This window comes from Tyto alba, unplaced genomic scaffold, assembly GCF_018691265.1.
Source record: "Tyto alba isolate M040663 unplaced genomic scaffold, T.alba_DEE_v4.0 Super-Scaffold_48, whole genome shotgun sequence".
In the NCBI taxonomy this organism is placed as follows: Eukaryota; Metazoa; Chordata; class Aves; order Strigiformes; family Tytonidae; genus Tyto; species Tyto alba.
Genome location: NW_024881324.1, coordinates 22,337,311 through 22,358,873, shown reverse-complemented (window position 1 = coordinate 22,358,873; position 21,563 = coordinate 22,337,311). Strand labels below are relative to the sequence as shown.

The 21,563-nt window shown below is 35.5% G+C and overlaps 1 protein-coding gene across 11 annotated transcripts in view; it reads right to left on the bottom strand.

Moving 5' to 3' along the window:
- CDH18 (cadherin 18) overlaps positions 1-21,563 on the bottom strand; it is a 536,769-nt gene that overhangs the window by 333,002 nt on the left and 182,204 nt on the right. The gene's annotated exons all lie outside the window — the stretch shown is intronic.

The window sequence follows — 21,563 nt, the reverse complement described above, 5'->3', positions numbered from 1 at the left end:
AGAGTATCCTGATGCTGTTCATAGAACAATGGGTTTTTTAGTAGAATTTAAATAAATTTCAATTTGCACTCTAGAAATATATTTTCAACAAAACTAATGAATACTTTCTTACACCCAAATACACAGCGAGGCACGGGGTACCTGAGACCCCAAACAGCAATGCTTTCAGGACTTATATTTGCTTGTCACTTTTCAGCAGACGCTTTCAATTTAATTCCCATTATAATGAGATTGTGATTCTAGAAGAAATGTTAAAACATTTGTAGGGTGAAAACTGCCAGATTTTAAATTAGGTTTTACTTCACTAATTTATTTTACACAATAACAGAACTAATGAACATATTTATAGAATACAATAGAATAGACAATTTCAATTGGAAGGGACCTACAACGATCATCTAGTCCAACTGCCTGACCACTTCAGGGCTGACCAAGTTAAAACGTACTATTAGGTGCCTTGTCCAAATGACTCTTCAACACTGACAGGCTTTGGGCATTGACCACCTCTTTAGGAAGCCTGCTCCAGTGTTTGACAAGCCTCTAGGTAAATAAATGCTTCCTAATGTCCAGTCTGAACCTCCTCTGATGCAGATTTGAACCATTCCCATGGGTCCTGTCAGTGGATTGCACGAATAAGAGATATGCATGTCCCGCCCCACGTCCCCTCCTCAAGAAGCTGTAGAGAGCAATGAGGTCACTCCTCATCCTCCTTTACTCCAAACTAGACAAACCCAAAGATCCTCAGCTGTTCCTCGTAGGATGTTCTTTCCAGCCCTCTCATCAGCTTTCCTATCTTTCCTGAACAAAATGTCTGCATGTTAAATAACCTGTGATTATTTTTATTTTTTTTCCCTTATTTTAGGTTGTATAATTAAGGACATCTGTTACATAGGGCGAATAGCACTTGCCTATCATTTGATCTTTATAAGGCATTAACTTCTGTATGGGCATGGAAGCATCTAAGATGGATAATTGCCATTACTCCTACTTCTTGACTAAAAATTAATGCAGCATTTAGGTTTTTTACCTATGCCTATTGATGAATCCTTAAACATTTAGTAGAATTTCTCTCCACAGTGAAGAACAAGTCAATCAAATAAGTACTCCTGTTTCACTAAATCTAGTATTTCTATTCATTTGCAAACAGGCGTTGGTTTGTTTTTGGTTTTTTTTTTTTTTTTTTTTTTTATCATATACTGCTTCTGTAAAAATCCATGGAAATAGTCAGAAAACATGAAAATTAACTATCCCACTACACCAATTAAGCTTTACGCATATGAGGTCAGGGCCAAAATGTTGATGAATATAAATGACACTATATCACTGAATTGTATACATGATTCCAAGGAGTATAAGAGGTTCTTGAAAACCATGGGTACATCAGTTCAAGAGAAAAGCAATCTGGAAATCAATTGGACCAATAGAGTAAAAACATTTTGAGTAGAAACCAAATAAAATTTTTAATACTTTCATAGTTTTATACTCTATAGCCTCACATACTTAAGACATCACTCTTGTTTCATAGAAATTAGACAGGAAGGTGCTACACTTTTTCTAGATGTTCTTTTTACCTGAATTAGATCTGTTAGAACACAGTTCTGTTGCCAAACACATAGGCTTGATTTCTTACAATTTCTGATATATTTCTTTTTCCTTATACTGCATTAAAATAAGATCTGAATTATTAGGAACTTGTGTATCACCAGGAAACCCTCCCTGAGTAAAGAGCAATGCAGTTATTCACTGACAGAGGAACAAACCCCAGCCAAAATGTTACCTCAAGTTTGGACCACAATTCTGTCCCTGCTACCACTCCTATTTGTGGAGAGGGAAGTTGCATTGATTTTCTGTTTTGTTCCCATACACAGGCTCAAATTTATGTTCAGAGGTATGCAAAGGAGAAAGGAATTGGAGGGTGAAGGAAGTAAATGAAAATAAATTTTTAATAGAATAGGAATTAAACATGATTGTTACAGTGGTTTTTATTTCTCAACAAAAGCAGGCAAAACTTGACAGAAGCCTTAGAAACTTACACTTTTGAGTGTTTAATAGCATTTTACTGTTTATAGGTGAATCCTAAGCATTGAATTATAAATGTTATTTTTAGTTTTACAGACATCTAAATTTTACTTTATCCATCATTTAAATTGTTTATGATTTCAAGAGCAGAATTAAGTATGCTGCATCCCATTCTCAACACATTGCCTAAAAGAAATTCTACAGCCACTTAATTCCCTACTATAAAAGAACTTCTAATGGTCTTTCCAAAAATCCCTTGTGAGTGAAAATCTCGAAGCATAATGTGGGCATAGACAACGGTGTTCAGGTGTCTCTAACGATGACACAATTTACTAGAACAGTCCTAAGGTAATTTGCACTATTACTTACTCATGTATATACATTAGCAAACAACATTTAGAGATCACATTAGAATTCCATTGGAAAAAGTGACCCTTCACTTACTAAAGCATTACATCTAATTTATGAGGAAGCAATAATAACTTAGTTAAATCTCTGGCTAAAATAGATCATAGCTGTGTCTTACCAATTAACCTTTCAACACACAAAAACCCCAAATGGTTTCTAGTGATTTTGTTTCCAACTTGTTGCAAATGGAAAGTGTTCTCATCCATGCAGTACATCTCAACCACTGATCTCAATTCGTTAAAAAAAAAAAATAAATAAAAGGTTCTTTATAAAGAGATGGAAAAAAAGAAAAATGTAAATATATTTTAAAATTTTAAGTACAGTTTAATTTCTATTGTTTACTCCTATCTAGTTAACTAAATTAGGACTTCTCAGTAAAAAATACTGTCAGTGGGATGGGATAATCAAACTATTAGCAATACAATCTTAATAAATGGGAAGTTTATTGAAATGTTTTATTTCAATGTACACCTTGTGTATGTTGTAGATACAAGCACATACATGTACGGATAATTAGTATATATTTTTACATACCTTACATTTAACAACAAAGTCAGAAAAAAAGTAAGAACATCCAATACTGCTATTAGAATGTTTCACAGCTTCCCAAAGCATATTTGATCAACTTCAGCCTAGCTCGCTTTAGCAAATTTACATTTTCTGACACAAATACACTCTGTTGTTAAAATTCCAGACGAGTCTAACCATGACTTACTCTAAATTCAGACAACAGTCTCAGACTTCTGGCTGCAGTGACATTTTAATTTATATTACCAAAAGGACAAAACTAAATGTCTAGCACCAAGACAAAACTGGACTTACTAAAAAGCAAATATGCGAAACAGAGGAATACCGTTGTATTAAGCAGAAATAGGACAAAACTGAAAGCAGAGGAACAGCTTTAGATTCACCATAGCAGTATCATAAATTTTCTTCAGAGAATGATAGCGAAAGAAGAAAACAATACGAGCTTATTTTCCTGTCAAACAATCAAAAGTGATAGCAGATAGATCCCCTTGGATACATGGAAGTAAAGGCTCTTCTTCAGACTGCTTGAAGTTTTATGAAGTTCTTCACATAAAAAGAGACATCTCAAGATAAAGGAAGCAAACAATATTTTTAAGCCACCACTTAGAAGATAATTTCTGAGCTCACAGAAGGTCTCACAGCATATTCTAAATTACACACTGGCATACAATCTTTTCTTCATAAAATATAATCAGGTCTCAGTCTGTTCAGTGAGGTTACAAAACAATTTTCTCTTTCCCACAAATTGACTCTATATTGAAAACAATCTGTGACTTGAGGGAGAGGAAAGGACTTGAAATGACTGAAGGCTGTATTGAGTGTACAGTGCTCACTGCAGTTGTCTTGTGTATCAGGAGAGCAGAGCAGCCAGATAGTCTGGCATAGAAGCAAAAAGAAAGAGATGGGGATACAACAGTGCTTGCAGTAGCAGAACATCAGAGAAATGCTTTATTTTCCTCAGCCAAGTTTTAGCTGCAACTATGAAGTTCTTTAAATTCCCAAAATACAATAAGTAAAAAAATAAATAAATTAAAAGACTTCACTGTCAACTGGAATACAATTTTGATGTGAGAGAAATCACCAATTAATAATCTGATAAATCACTTACAGCTGTATAAGTATGATCGGTTTAGGAAGATTTTACTTCGGTTTTCTAACCTATCAAATGTTAATAACATCATTTTTTTTCCTTGACATCTGTTCCCTTTCTTTGGCTCATGAATGTGTCACAACTGCTGTGGCCTGTGTAGGGTGATATTAAAAAACTATTGTTGGGAGTTTCAGCATACCACAATCAGAAATATACATAAACAAAGGATGACTTGTGAATGTTTAATAAAATTGATTAAAAATAAAATTTTCCTTCAATCTGATATCTTCAAATATTAAAAAAAAAAATAAAAAGAGCATAAAAAGAGAAAATATTTGCAACTAGAAAACAACACACTATTGCTGTCAACTGTTTCCCATTCAAGAAACTGAAAGCCTGAAGTGTTACAGTGTTCCATTAGGGACATCACATAACGCCTAAAAATGGGAGAAAGTAAATTGGAATCAGTGATTATTTTCTATTATACAGTGAGCATGCCATCCTGTCTATACTGGGAAGTGATTCTGTCTTGTTTGGAAGAAATGAAGGTGAAAGACAGACAAAATTCCTCTAAGAAAGCACAATTCACTTGCTTCACTTGTTTTGTTTGGAACTTTCTTCCTTATTTTACAACAAATGATTTGCACACTATTCAAAAGATCTAAAAGACCTGGGTTTGGATTTCTGAAGTTTACAAATGTGTCCTTCAATAAACCTGGAACACAGCACTTACTAAAGAAAACAGACTTCTATGAAGACAGATGTCTTCATTTTCTGCTAATATTATAGGACACATGTACACACTGTTATTTCTCCAGCTGACCAAGGAGAAGGAAAAGAAATTAAGCCTCTACCTCTTCTAGCCTACATTTTCTCTTTGGGACAGTATACATTAGTCTGCAGACACAAAGTCAGTCTTTATTCTGACTTGCTTTTCAAGAAAATCACAGTAATTGTCAAGGAAGCATTCTCAGTACCAATACAGACATTTTAGAACAAATTAAGGAAGGTGAGAAGCAATTTTTAAATTTTTGGAGGCTACTAGTTTCATACCAAAAGAAAAAAAAACATGTCCATGTGCATAGAACATTAAAACAAAGTTACTGAAATCATCATAAATTAAAAACAAAATAAAACAACAAAACCAAAACCACTTTTTTTTTTTTTTTTTTTTTTTTTTTTTAAGAGAGAAAATATTATTCATCTTAAATTTAAGACAGTTTAGATTTTACTTCTGGAGAAACATTCCATTGTTCCATGCCAGATGAATCCAGTCTGCTTCTGTGACCAAGGGAATCTTCTGTGTGTTCCCTTCTCCCAGGTAAGCGTTACCTGTCAGCCCTGCATTCTTTTATCTGTTGGCTTTATACTGGTTTGTATCTGTCTGTGCACATACTTCTTTATATCGATCTGTTTATTTGGGTTCTCCAAATCTGTTGTGCAGAGTACACAATTCAGCTGTAACAACACTCCTAAAGCAGCCTAGGACACCATCAGCCTTCTTAGTGTTTCGGTTTGTGTCCACCAGGACCCCCAAGTCCCTTTCTGACAAGCTGCTTTACAGCTGGTCAGTCCCTATCACATACTGGTGCCTGGCTTTGTTCCTTCCCAGGTGAAGGACTTTAGACTTCCCTTTGTTGAACTTTATGAGGTTCCTGGCAGCCCATTTCTCCAGCCTATCCAGATCCCCCTGGATGGCAGCATGACCCTCTAGCCTGCGAGCCACTCCTCCCAGTTTTGTGGCATCTGCAAATTTGCTGAGGGTACACTCTGCCTCATCATCCAGATCATTAATGAAAATGTTAAGCAGGACTGGACCAAGTGTTGACCCATAGGGTACGCTGCTAGTTACTGGCCTCCAACTAGACTTCATATGACTGACCACCACACTCTAACTTCAGCCATTCAGCCAGTTTTCAGTCCATTTCACTGTCTGTTCATCCAATCCATAGTTTACCAGCTTCTCTATGAGATCTTATGGGAGATCGTGTCAAAAGCCTTGCTGACGTCCACTGCTCTACATTCATCTACCAAAACAGTCATTTCGTCATATAAGGTTATCAGTTTGCTCAAACATGACTTCCCATCAGGGCCCATGGATTTACATATGTCCTGTTTGCTTAAATATTCCCTGACCTGATCCTCTTTCACCATGAATACACCTTCCTTGCTTTGGTCTTTCCCATGTCTTTGGGGCCCGAGACCCCTCAAGGCTGGTCTTGCCAGTAAAGACTAAGAAGGAGCCATTCAGAATATAAGCTTTTTCCATGTCACATGTCACCATGTCTCCTCCCTCATTCAGCAGGAGACCCGCATTTCCGCTCATCTTCCTTTTGTCACTTATGTAGGCATAGAAGCCCTTCTTGTTGTCTTCTGACATCCCTGGCCAGATTCAATTCCATTTGGGCTTTGCCCTTCCTAACAATATATCTGAAGGCTCAAACAGTGCCTTTATATTCCTCCCAGATCACCTGTACCTCCTTCCACCTTCTGTATGCTTCCTTTTTGTGTTTGGGTTTGCCCAGGTGCTTCTTGCTCAGCCATGCAGTCAGTGGTCCTGATATTTTTGCCTAACATGCTCATAAGGATGGACCAACAACAAAAAAATATAAAACTGTTAAAGTATTTGTCAAATGTTTTTCTCATCAGTGTAATCCTTGGGAGACAAAGTCATTAATTTATACATACAAAGGATGCATTTAATAATATTTAAATAAAATTTGTAGGAAATCAACATAAGCAGGAGGTAGACTCTACTGATAGTATTGTTCTCATTTTATTCTAAAGTCACTGTCAGAGAAAAACCAGCATAGCTACTAAACAGACTAGGGGACTATAACAAATCTATGAAATGGTGTTGAAGTGTTGCCTCTTCCATCTACTAAAAGTCTTTATTATGATATTTCTGCGAGTCACTTATTTTCAAAGAGTGTTAAAAAAGACCTTTCTGAGAACTGGTAAGCTTCAAACATGTTAAGCTTCCACAACTGCTATACCATCCTTCTACCCAAACAGCTAAGAGCTTTCAGAGTGCATACAGGAGAAAACTTTTTCTCTTTATTAGTAATTCACCTTTGCTTAAGTGTCCAACTTACTGCTTTTCAGACTGCGGGTAGTTAGTTCAATTCCCAATAAAGTAAGGCTTTATGTACATTCAAGAAGTACTTAAACTGAAGCAACTGATTTAATGCTGCTGTCTGGATCATTAGTGTGCTAGCAGGGGACTCCCAAATCACTAGTTTAAGAACTGCTACTCAGTCGTTAAGGAATTTTTCAAAGTGCTGCACCAGCACTCAGGGAACTTCAAAATATAAAGAACTTGTTCTGTACACGGAGAGCTACTGACACTTCTCAATTACTGTGACGTTTTACATGCATTTTGCAAAACTACAAGTGCACAATGTAAGGAAGAAGTAAAACATCAAGCCTTCAGTACTCATTAAGTACTGTAATTGCAACAATTGCAGTTACCTGGATTGTTCTGTTGTGAGCCGATTATGTGACTAGTCCTAGGGAATATGCAATACTACAGTAAAGTAATTAATTAGCACCTCAGCCAGACTACTGAATCAATTTTGTGAAGGACAAAATACATGTACAAGAGGGACACAGAACACAGCCAGTGACTGTTCTCTAGCAGAAAGCATTTTTTCCATTTTAAGATTTCCTTTCTTGGTGCCCATGAGAAATCACATGTTGAACACAAGTAAGCCAAACTGTTGCCTGTGTAACACATCCACACATATTTTGTACCATGTCCTCCCACACTTATATACAGAGCATCTTGATAATTTAGAATTAAACTGTTGTGCTCTTAGAGTAAGAAGAAAACTTAGTTTATTCATTTAGGTAGGTAAGATAGGTTTAGCAACCAATTTCACTAAAAATCCTGTATAAAAACAAAATTATAAAAACTTAGGGAAAAGCATGGTAAAATAAAATCATCACCACCACCTGCTGCACTGGACAGACTCTATTCCTCATTTTAAAAAGTGATGGCTTGAAACAGGTATTTAAATTAATATTTAGGTTAGTTAAGTAACTTATACATTCTCTTACTAGTTCCAAATTTATCTGCTATTACTGACATCAGAAATTCTGCTTTTGCATAGTCAACATAAAATCTTTGTGTACCCTGGAAGTTGGTCCTAACTTCTCTGAAATAAGAGGACACAAGTTCCACTCACAATAATTCCAAGTAATTCTGCAGGGATGAGAAAAAACATTTGGTTTTCCCTTTCAATTATCAGTCTGAGTTGTCATAAGAAACTGCTGCTTAGGATAGCTCCTGTCTTTCTCCTCCTGTGCTCCTGGAATACCACTAGCTGATAGGAACAGAAATTAGATTAGGTATTAATAAGCACAACTTCCTTGCTGAAGTACTACTTCATTTTCTATGGAAAAAGACAGAAATTATAGGCTGAGGGGTTCCTACTGTTTTGCTCTTTCATTTTCCATAATGGAATAAGAACTTATTGGGGAAGAATACAGCAATATGAAGCAATTTTCACCTGCATGGGAAAGGAGATGCTTTTCATCTTCAGGACTATAAACATAGTGAGCAACATATGAAAAAGAGTAAAATATTAGAAATCCCCTTCTCCCCCTAAGAACCTGAAAGGGAATAAAAAGTAAAACTGCAAGAATGTAGAAGATGTAAACAAAATATAGGAAATCTCAGTAAAATATTGTGCACCTGTTAAAAAGTAAGATGAAACTCTAGATTCATTCTGGTTTTACTAAAGATGTAGATCTCCCAGGCTCCGTTACATTACCTCCTGTTTGTGGGTTAACTCTTCCCTTCACATACTCAGCACCATAAAGAGTTGTTACAGTCAGTGACATCTGAGTTATCTCAAAGTTCTCATTGGTACTGAAGCGGCAGAAAAGTTCTATACAAATCTTAACCAAAAATAATTTAGAGTGAATTTATCAGGTTCTTCTAATAATTCATTTCCTTGTCATTGCAGATCCTACATTTTTGTAGTGTGTTTGTCTTAATATGATTATATTTTAAAAATGCCTTACTAAGTACCTGAATTCACTCATAACATTAGTAGCATCAGCACAGTTAGAGGGTTTTGAAAACAGAACCTGCTAAGGGTTATGTTTACACACACACACATACACACTTTCAGTCTCCATGAAGTATCTTACAAGATTGCACATGGATTAATCTGTCAAAATTTAGACTTTTAAATGACTAGCTGATAAAGACGTTTTATACTCTAAAGAGTCAGCAGTGGGAAAGAGACATCCGTACAACCCATCCTTATCTGGATACCTGTAACAGATCAGACAAGTTGCTTACTTCTTTCCATCAATTATAAAAACTATGACTAGCTTCACCAGCAAAAATGACCCTGAAGACTCTTTTAATATATGAGGCCTAAGTTCTAGCTCTGCCTCCCAGGAACTTCAAGACAGCATTACAATTCTGGTATTCTGTATTGCCTTACAACAGATTAAAAGTTTCTAGAACTAAATAGCTGAGATATGTTCTCTTACATGTGCTTTATTGCAGCTGAAGTCAGTCTTGGAAGGTAAACCCTACATAAACAAATCGTTCCACCAGTACCACATAACTTGCTGTGCCTCTAAATGACAGAAATTCCTAGAGGTTTTCATGAGTGGTGATCCCCGCCTCCAATCCATCTCTGTCTAGTACTATGTTCTGTTGCTTACTTGTATGTGATATTCAAAGTATAATTAAAACAGCGCAAAACACCTAATTCTTAAAATCTTGCATGCATATTTAGAAAGTCTTTCAGAAGAAAAAGTAGCTTATCAGTCCATATTTTTATATGGGCTTACAAATCTGCTAAGGCAAACCAATTCTACTGCCCTGTTTTCTTCAAAACTTACTTGGCATGCCTAATAAAAGAACAGTAGGCTTTTTGATACCTGTACATTACCAGTTACCAGTAAAAACATAGTATGAACAAGTTTCACAAACAGAGAAAAATATACAAATTATTCTTTCTACAGATGTGTGTTTGTTCCTATTTTTATGATAAGGACATCAGTTCCCCAACATCCCTATTGCACCCCTACTAAACAAAAGATTGCACATGCTGTGCCTGGAGCTACTTGCACACTGAAAGGATAGTTAAATACAATGACTGGTTGATCAGGTGTTACAAACAGCACAGGCAATGCTCAAGTCCTGTCCTGCCTGTCCTTCCCTCTAAGGAACACTAATACTGCTCTCCCATTATCCAGTTTTCACACAAGTAATGTACAAATATAATGGCCTTTGAGACTTCTTCCTTACTTTCACCTTCAATAGAAACTGGCAAATCAATTCAGAAGTCAGGAAGGAGGGATAGGCAGATAGAAGCAGGCAGCCTTATTAAAACATGTTCAAAAAAGGAAAACAGGAGAAGAACAACTTAAGCATGTAGTGAAAATACAGATGAAGAACTCATTTTATGTAAAATTAGTAAAAAAGTAATCATAAATTAAATTGTAGGACAATACACACTGATGGACTATAATAGCTATGTAGATTCTGTTCTGCTGCTCTGCCAAGACGGTGTTGATTGACTGGGCTCAGTACAGCACTGTGCATGAGAACTAGCTACAAAATTGTTCTTCACACTATGCTTGCCATATGTGCAGGCCTTTTGCTTAAATAAACTAGATGAGGTTTCAATACAGTTTTAGCACAGTTGAAAACAGAATGCAAATTCAAAGCCTATGATTGCATCCATATGACCATATGGTCATAACCATGGAATATCTAGGGAGTAAATGTGATAGATAGTCCAAAATTTTTATAAAACTCTAATGTTAGGCTTGAAAAATAAACTTAATCATCTATCACTAGAATTTTAACCACTTAGTATTATTTTTATGATATGGCACAAGCATAATACAATAAATCAAACAATCTCCTAAGTAACAGAACAAAACATACAAGAACAAGTACAAATCTGAGTGTCTCTCAAAGAAAATGTAATAAAACTCAAAGATTTAAAAGAAACAATACAATCTACTTTTCTACTTCATAAATTAACATGACAATTCCTGTTATTTCTTAAGTCTTAATTTTAAATTTATGTTTCCCCATCGATGTTATTCCTTCATAAATATTTTAAGTAAAAATTAATTCTTTGAAATTATGGAAAATGAATTTTGTTGAACAGCATTCTCATTTTATACTTGAACATACTAGGCAAGAAAGATATATTCATTAGAAACTGAAAAGGAAAGATGGAATTGTTCTTTCACTTCAATGTTTTCCAAATTATTGCCTTTATTTAAGCCAATATCAAGTACACAATCTTATGCAACTGCAGCTTTAACTGGTCTGAATACCTTAAGAATAATGATATAACTTTTTTTTTTTTTTTTTATTTTCTTCTCCAGCAGTTTGGAGAAAGATTGATGAAACAGAGTTGGAAAGTCAAGGTTTTCATTAAAAATTATCAAAGAACAAAATTATGTTAATACTATGCAATAGTACGTTAATTTATCTGGAGAAGATCATCATGATCATAAACCTAGAACAATAAAAGTGAAACTAAAGAAGTGACTGAGCTGAAGCTATGACTGAATTAAAATAGAAATCTAGGAGGAAAATTATTAAAAAGCGCAGCAGAATGAAACATATGCATGCAAAAATATATTTTTAAGACATACTAAAAATGTTAAAAACCCTTTTCCTTCTCTTTTTAAATAGAAGATGATACTTTTGAGATCAACACAAATATTTTCATTTAGAGTTATGAAATAAATGCTAATTAATTATCAATTTGTAGACTGTGTGCAAAAGACATCCTAGTCAATTGTTTAAAAAGGTATTTGCAATTATGAATGTACTGGTATATTTCCTTAAAGATTTTATCCTATATTAACAAAAAATGAAAATTTCTCTTCGCAACCACTGAATAACCAGCTCATTTCAGAAACCAGTAGATCTACTAGATTTCATTTCTATGTGATAACAGCAGCCCTAACCTGGAAAAAATAAGTCAGCTCTGCATTTTCTTGTTCTTGCTTTCTTCATGTAAAAGGAAATCTGCTCTCTAAACACTTTCCAACTTCTTGTCATGAGACCAAGGGTTAAATACTGACTTATTTTCTTCTCATTCCAGTTCACAGCTCTTCCAAAAGATAATCAAAGCTGTTTCCTTCCCTGGACCAGTCCATTCATTGAAAACAAAAAAAACATCCTAGGTAGCATTCTGATGCTATCAAAAATAAATACAGTTTGCCAAATGATCTTGATGTGATTGACTTTATCAGTTAAGCAATTTTTCTCTTCCAGTTCCAAACACACCAATATCAACTTGTTAAGTGTCAGTATTGTAACATCCCTCACACTACAACTAACTTCAGCTGCTTCTCAGTCAAAGTTAATAATTGTCTTTTCCGTTGGAAGGAATATCTCCTATGCCATTATCTCACAAGCTTAAAATAAATAAATAGCTGAAATAATAATATGCATAGACATTTGGTTTTAAAACTGGATTCCTCAGGTAGCTTATACTCAAATAAATGCACAACAGAAAGGTTAGATGTAAGGTAGACACTTTTGACAGCAGTCTTAAGAAGTACCTAGCAAACATTTGTATTCTAATGAATTAACATTAAGCACAGAGAGGCAAACTTAGTAGTGTTACAAAAATATAGTGAAATTAAGTAATGAAATGAAGCATAAGTAAAAAAAGGAGCACATCTATTAAGATTGACTGAAGTTTTTAACAAGAACCAAAACCAAACCCAACTAAACAAACCACAGAACACAACCCCCCACAAACACCACCTACACTTACATCTTGAAACCAATCTAGAAAATTTAGAGCAGCTTTTTCCCTAGACAAACTATGATAACTAGGATAATGAAGGCAATTAAACCATCTTATTATCCACCCAAGTACTCAATTTTCTAAGATGTGATACACAATTGTACATGTTCAAGGGTAGTCTGAAGTTCAAATCTGTGGCTCAGGTAAGTAACAGCATAGAAGGTGTGGAAAGCATACCCTCAATTATGCAGAAAATGATACACAGCTGGCAAAAGAATGAGCAACAGCTGCAACCAAACTGATACAGAATATGATTTTACTTTGTCTTCCAGATGAATCACACTTACAATCTAACCAGCTGCAATGCTTAGATTCTATATTTTGTATTACATGACTGAAATATGATTTTTTAATGTTTTCAGCAAAGAGTGTGTGTTCCTGTATGCTTGGCTGACATTTAAGAGCATAAAATGCAAATAATGATTAACTAGGTGAATGCAGCTAGAGTATTAACCCCAACAGCTTGTGTTCTACATTCTGAAGTTTCATGAAGGAAACAATAATGACTGCAATCTGCAAAGGACTGAAACTCAAGTAACATCATGGCCTTTAAAGAAGATATGCAAGACATTCTCAGCAATACCTATGATTCATCTGGTTATATGTAAGGCGTAGTCAGAGCAGAACTGATGGGTTACTTTCCCTGGAACACTACTTAGTAGAGAAGTAGTCTGATGGGCAAGATATTTATTTAGAAATATTATTCACTAGAAAATGACACCTAAAAAACCAAAAACCTTGTAAAAAAATTTAATTGAATGCCATTGTTTTTTGTGGGTAGCAGCAAACTACCCCTTTCTCACCCAACAGCACTAATCTGGAATATTACTCAAATAACAGCAAAAATTGCCACTACATTTATTGCTGATTCTTTGCATGGGTTTGATCACTTTTAAATTTTGTGACATGTCACTGAAGAAATTTATTGAAAATCAGTAATTAACACTTACTTTAACATTACTCCCAATTTTGAGACAAAGGGAAAACAACATAAAGCCAAGTTTGGTAAGTACGCCCATTCTTCTTTTGCAGTTAACAGATTACATTGGCAGTTCTTAGCTTTTCAGATGCTTAACTAGAAACAGAATTAGTTTCTACACACAGCTGAGTATCATTACTCCAAATCCCCTTAGACACAAGATTCAGATGTGTAGAAGTTCATCATACAGTCTTGTGTAACAAATACTGGCTATTGAACAATTAAATTAATTGCTATTTTTAGCTTTGAGTAATTTCTATATCCTTTTAGGAAAAAAAAAATATCACATGTATCTTAACTGAAATTCTTAAAATTTAAGATGGGTTTGTTTTTTATAACCTCAAACCAGTTTTTTGAATTATTACCTCAATTTTTTAATGTTTATTGAAATTTTCTATTTGAAGTTTTGTTTAATATATCCTCTACTTATATAAGATTCTTACCCTTACAGTAAAAATCTTAAGGTTGGAAGACATAACATGTGCTTAACCCCAATTTTATATGTGTAATGTTATTAATTTTTCTCTTCATTATAAAAAAATAATATTTTAAGAAATACTATATTCATATAACTGTCTTTTTGCATATCACAATGTTGTGGTTTGGGCCTGATTGGCAACCAACCACTGTAGCTGGTCACCCTCCCTTCCCCCTCCCCACCTGGGAATGGGGGAGGGGATTAGAGGGGTGAAGGGAGACTCGCAGGCTGAGATAAGAACAGTTTAATAATGGCAATAAAATTAGAACAATAACAATGATAGGGGAAAACAAAAAGAAATATATAAACAGGCAATGTACAGCGTAATTGCTCACCACCCGCTGACCAATATCCAGCCCGTTCCCGGCCAGTGACCCCGAGATACCAAGATCCCGCAATCGCAGTCCCGGAAGCGAGAGAGCCCCTTCCCGACCACCCCTCCTTTATACAGTGAGCATGATGTTCCATGATATGGAATATTTCATTGGCCAATTAGGGTCTGGTGCTCTGTCCATGCTCCCTCCCTGTTTCTTGCGCACGGGCAGGACATGGGGAGTCAGAGAGTCCTTGAAGTCTCAGTAGCAGCTGAAAACACCAGTGTGCTATCAGCATTTTTCCCATACCAAACCCAAAGCTAAATCCAAAACACAGCACTCATCTAGTCCCTGAAAAGCAATATTAACTCTATTTCAGCCCAAACCAAGACACACAATATCTTACATATTTTCAAAGACATCAGAAATCTACGTCTGAAAAGTGGGTTAATCTGAAGATCAGTATATTTTTACCCATTCATCATCAATATTAACAGCTATTTTAATAAACATCCAAATCCTCATCCAGCAACATGAAAGCTAATACAGAATTCTCCCACAAACCAGCAAAACTCCAAAGCAAGAAATACCCCCGAACTACCCTCTTTGGTACTCTCTATGTAGAGGGAGGGGGTGTTGCACCAGCTGCTGCTGCTGTCACATGAGTTTTCATTAACAGGTTAATTTACATGTCTTCTAAATAATCTTTGAAATCAATCTGGACTTAATTAAAAAAAAAAACAATCAAACAAACAAAAAAAAACAACAAAAAAAAAAAACAATACAACCCATCTTCTGAACCTAAATTACTTCCCTGACAAATACATCAATAAAAATCTGTCCTACACTTACATAGGTATTTGAAGAGTGCAAGAATATGAAATAAATTTTCTTTCTATAGCCAAAATAAGTGTGTCTTACATTCTCCCACCTTTCAAGTGACTTTCACTTGATAGTTTACCACACCTAAAGCTCTTTTTCTAAGTAGTATAGGGACAGAAATTTTCAATCTGTTAAAGGTGAGTAACTTGTCAACCAGAACAGGATTCAAGTTGCTATCACCTGATTAAGAGAAATTCCAAATAATTTTAGATATTACTTCAAGGCATCATTACTTCTAAATTCACCACTTGCAGACTTTTTGAACATGTCCTAAGCATCTGTTCAATTCATTGGTCCCAATTTATCTTCAAATAGGTATTTGCTTATTGCAGTTCCTTCATTTTCTTAACGCAATGATATTGAATTTCTTTTAAATCAACAGTGCTGTACAACAACAACAGAGGTTTCTAAAGCAACTTGTTCCTCCACCTACATTTTTATCTTCCTAATTGCAAAAAGCAACCAAGTATTAACAAATAACAGATGCTATAGTTTAAACATCCCTGTCATAGGACAGAATGCCTCAAATTTCAAAAGCTCCTGATTCCCTTTTGCAAAGAAAATAACACTAATGATGGAGGAGGAAATGTCTGTATTTTATTCAAAGAATCCCAAAACTGCTAAATTGAAACAAAAGATACCTAACACAGATAGGACCAAGACTTTGAATAAGTTTATTGTTCGGTTATGTAAAGAAAAAAAAAAAAAAAAAGCCTTGCATGACTCTCTTTAACCAAATATAGCCTTTAAGAGTCCACATATAGTCAGTTCAAATAGTCTGGGAATTCCTGAGAAAGAAGCAAGATGAAAAAATACAGAATTTAAACCTTTCTACTTCCTCCTATATACAGCTAATTGCAGTTTCAGATGTAATTATTCAGACACTACTGAATCTTTAAGTGTGTGTATAAAGTAGCATAGTGGTCTGACGTTGGAAAGTAAAGAATATGTTCAACATTTTGCTGAAATGATTAATCTTATTCCAGGGTAATATGCATTATTTTGACACACTACAAACTGTCTCTTGAGATCTACAATCTACTGAGATGCACTTATTCAAAGCTGTTGGTTCTGATGGCATTGCTCTAAGGGGCCTCAGACAAGAACGCACCCAAGGACATAATTTTCACAGCTGTGATGGGCACATTTTGGGGAGGGAAGATAAATCAGAAGACACCTGATGAAACCAATATAAAGAACTTGAGAAACTCTACAAACAGAGCAGTGAGCTAAGACAAAACCATATATGGAAGAAAGGCTCAGAGTGCATGGAAAGCACACTAAAAGACACCTCTTCGACAACTATTAGGGACCACCAGAGAGCACTGAAGACCCACATGAAAGCCCCTCAGAGACCCAGGCCTCATGTGTAATGACTATGTAAATAAGATAATTAGTCCCAGGGAATAGAATTAATATGTATAATCATTCCAAGGAATTTAATGAATATATGTAACAGGGTGATAAAAGCTTGGTCTGATGCTACATACAGAATGCGTGTTAGATGGAGTGATCCTCTGTGCATCCAGCACTGCAATAAAGAGAATGCCTTGTTCTTAATAGTACATTAGTGTTAGGAGGTTTATAACCAATTTCAGTGGCAGCATCACACCATTATATACCAGCAGAGAGTTAATTCAGTAATCACATTACTTGTTCTGATACATAATCTGAAATTCTGTTGAAATGAGATGGGTACACAAAAGCAGAGACACAAACTCAGACTGTTAAACAGAAACCAACTACCTCAGTGCAGATCATTCATCACTTCTTCTGATGTGAACTGGCCAAAAACCTGGTGAATACCTACAAGTGTTTTAAGCTGCATTTTAGTAATTATTTGGAACAGAAATATTAAAGTGTCCTTTGCTCTGTTTACAAAGGAGTAACAGATTATTCTACCAGAGTTTGCCCTCATGGTCATCCATTTGCAACTCCCTTCGACTGTGTTCACTATCAGTTTTTGTCTTATCTACAGTTTTTATTAGAGACTACCTTAAAGAAAGGAGAAAAAATAATTAATGTCTTTATATGTTTAGAAAGAATGTCTTTAATGTCTAGAATATTCTGTACAGCGTCAGTCAATCTGCCCAATATATTTGAACTCAAATAAGACCCCAAAAATGCCAATAATATATTAATGGAATTGCAGGGACTTTTCGTTCAGGAAAACTAAAGGAGCTTAACAAAATCAAGGCCAAGAGGAAAATGATTGCTCTCTAGAAATTCATTAAGTGCTACCGATTTGGGACAGAAGAAAATTATTTAAAGCAAAAGACAGTAAAGATAGTGCAAGATAGCTTCAAAAATAGGTTAAAAAAATCCCAGTCTCTCACAAGCAGCATCTCCGAGAGTTCCACATGGACAATTTCTGGCCAGAAGCCGCAGTCCTGAATGTCAGGCATCCCAATGTAGCAGGACACCAAGTAATCCACTGGCTAGGGAAACGGTTTGAACACCTACAAACAACAAATTACTGTTCTTGATTAAACTGAGATGTTCCAGTATCTACCCAAAGCCAGATCTAATTCAGACATGAACACTGACTTCACACAGTTTTGGCCAAGTGTTTAACTGAGCATGTCACCAACACATTGCCTAGCTACTTGTCCATGCCAGTACAATAATGAAGCACTGTCTTCCTCAGCACCTCTTTCCTCTCTTGCCACTGGCCTTGGTAGACAGGCTTTGCTGCACACTGCCTCCGACTCTGCAGCCCAACTGCTGCCCTGCCCTGTGTTCATGACACACACTGGGGTAACTGCAGGAGCTGGAATCTGCCCAGGGTGCTTAGGGCAAGGGAGCCATCCCTGGGGCCGGCCACAGTAGCCGGGAACACAGATCCACAGAAAGGATGAGAGAAAGGCACGTGTTGCAACCATCTTCAAAAAGGACCGAAAGAACTGTACATGAAACCTACAGGCTGGTGAACCTCTATTTCATCCCTGGGAAAGACCACAAAGCAAGTCATCTTGGTCTGCAGCCCTTCTTCAGACCTCCAAATGGAGCCTTGGGAACCCAAAGGGCAGGGGAAGGGTGAAGAGAACATCAGGAAAAGGGATAGATGCTTGGAAATTTTGTATTTATCTTATTTTAACTGAATATACTGAACTGAACTACAAGTGTTAACATTATTGTAACTGGATTTGTAATAACCTGATTGTTAGACTAAAACTTAGTCTATAGTGATCAGCAAGATTGTCTCTCTCAAACTCATAGTGATTCAAGAAAGCTAATCTGAAGCTTGGACGTAACAAATTGGTAGTTTTCACTACCCACTCCACTGTTTCTGTCAGTGATAAAATAATAATTAAATTAAGTAATAACATGGCAATACTGAAATGCTTTATCTATATCTGATAACTCCTTTTGTCTTATGTTACTTTCCTATATCAATGCTATTCTAATGAAAACACTTTTCTTCTGATAAGCTAAGGACGTATTTGATTTGCGATAGCTTTATATAAGCAAATTAATTTTAATACTTTTAAAATGTTGATCATTGATAACTGACTTATCATAGAGTTACTCCTACATATTTGTTCCAAAACTGCTCCAACCACTTGGGGAACTAAATATGTGCTTATACTGGGAGGTGGGGAAAGACAGGATTTGGTTTCAAAACTGGCAGGAACTCCTCACTTACATAGGGGAATGATACTGCTAATAAGCTGAATGGTAAAAGCTTGAAAACTGATCAGGGGCACCCAAACACTGTTGAGTTCAGAAATCATCAGGACATGTGCAGCCAAGAGCTGCTGCCTGGCAGAAGCAAGAAATTCTCAGTGAGATGACTGGGACAGTCTTGAGGGCATGCTGCAGTGAGCTGCAGAGGCTGCCTTTCCTAAGGGTCAGGCAACCTTCAGAAAGGATCAGGTTTTTGTTCTGGAGTTCCCCCTGCTGTTGACCATTACCAAATACTACAGCTCAAATCCTGCTTTGAACAAGACTGCTCTTTGGCATTTACAGAAACTTTCTGGAAGCAACACTTCTTGTTGAATTCCAACAGATATAATCAGTAAGCTATTTTCCTCATGGAAAGTAACCAAAAGACAGACAAAATTTCAGTCATGCTTAAAATTAAAAAATCCCAAACCAAACCAAAAGCCTGGAAAAAAGGATGATGTGGCCAAAGTTTAAACACTGTAAGTATGCACACATATACAGTCAAGTTCCATTTTGTCTGTTGTTCTTATTATATTTTAAAAAGACTAATATCAGTGTTCACTGAGGTCAAACTTTTTATCTGGTGCCTTGTACATCTTGCTTAGTTTAGCTCACAACTGCACATAAGTACAAAATCTCCTCTCAGTTTCTTTCAGAAACAATCAGACTACTATAAAAAAAAAAAAAAACAAAACAACAAAACACCAACAACAATTTGTCTCAGTAAATGCCAGCATTTTTCACTGGAGGAGATTCCTGTATCTTCGCATAATTAAAAAAAAAAAAAAAAAGAAAAGAAAAAAAAACAAAACAAAACAAAACAAAACCAACTCAGTAATGTCTAACAGCAAAACCACCAAACATTGCTCATATGAAATTATGAAAATGCTCATGAATATTCCAGGCAAATTTCAGTGTCAAGGGAAAAAAGTTCATAAAATTTCACAGCCTGAAGACGTGATTAACTTTTAGAAATTGTTCTCCTTTACTGAAACACGGGAGATTAATTCAACGCTGCAAAGTGAAGAGTTTCAATGCTAGAATTGTGCTGTTCAAATTATAGAACGGTAACCCTTTGAGATCTGTAACAAAGTGATAGAAACCAGAGAATGTGTCATGTCACTAGTTAATCCTTCAGTAACAGCAATTATTGCAAGGCATTACTGGGGATACAGGTTTTTCAGCCTAACTCCCCTGTCTCTGTGGAAACAAACGCAGATGTTAAGCTTGTCTTTATCTACCTTCTTCTAAAACTGAATTTACATCTAAAAAGGCAAAAATATTTAAGCAACAGAAAATCATCATGCCAAGACAACACTGTGCCTTAGGTTTGCAAGGAAGTATGACACATTACTTTCTTCAAATAGAATTTGAAATGGTTGTGCACCATAAGAACAGGGACATAATGAAGTGGCTGTAACCTCTTCATGGCAGACCAACACTGCTGTCCCTTAAAATCATAACATGAAAAGGAATTTTCTTTGGCTGTCATTAACTTTTTCATTGCAGAATTAAAATTACTGGTTTCCTATGATGGATTTTGAAAAAAAAGAGGGAAGTGAAAACCACTAACATTCTGCTTACATAGTCTACTGAATGAAACTCCATAAATCCAAACATCTTCAAAATTGGTGCCTCATAAAATGAATGCTACTTTTTTCCTTTGAGATTGGCTTCCAATTAGAACCTTCAATAAATCTGCAAGTAAATGAATGCACCAGTGCCCCTGAGAGGTTGTGACTTCTTCACATCAGTTGAATAGGCACTTTATTTTATTATATGCACATGTAGGCATGAGATTTAAAAGCAGTTCATGCTGCAATGTTGATTTTTTCCCCCTGTCCAAATAGATATATGTTTCTCCTTCATGGAGATATTACTTCCCTTCCTGAGCTATTCCTTTAACTGCTTTTAAATAGTTGGGTTCTAAAGTTTAGATTTTTCCTCTGCTGTTCTTAATTTGTGTTTGCAATGTACAAACCTAAAATGAACATGTTTAAATCCAGACAAACTCTCTTTTTTCCTACTTTTGAAGTACCTATTATAGAAAGGGAGATTGTATTACTGATTGGACCAGATGGCAGTTTATCTTGTCTTTTTAATGTATTAATATTTTTATTACAATTCTAAATAAAGACATTCTCAGTAACTCTTGCAATGGGAACAGGTCATCTGCTTGAAACATAGAAATTCACAATTTCTAGTGGAAAACAACAGTACATTTATTAATAAAAATATTATGTTTTAAGGTTTGCACTAAATTATCCGCAGATACATTTAAAATAAGTACTTTACTACCTACATGATTGCTTTCAATTTTGGTACAGTTACTTCTAGAAATGAATGTAGCTTTTAGAAAAAAAATGCAAACTTTATTTAATTAAAG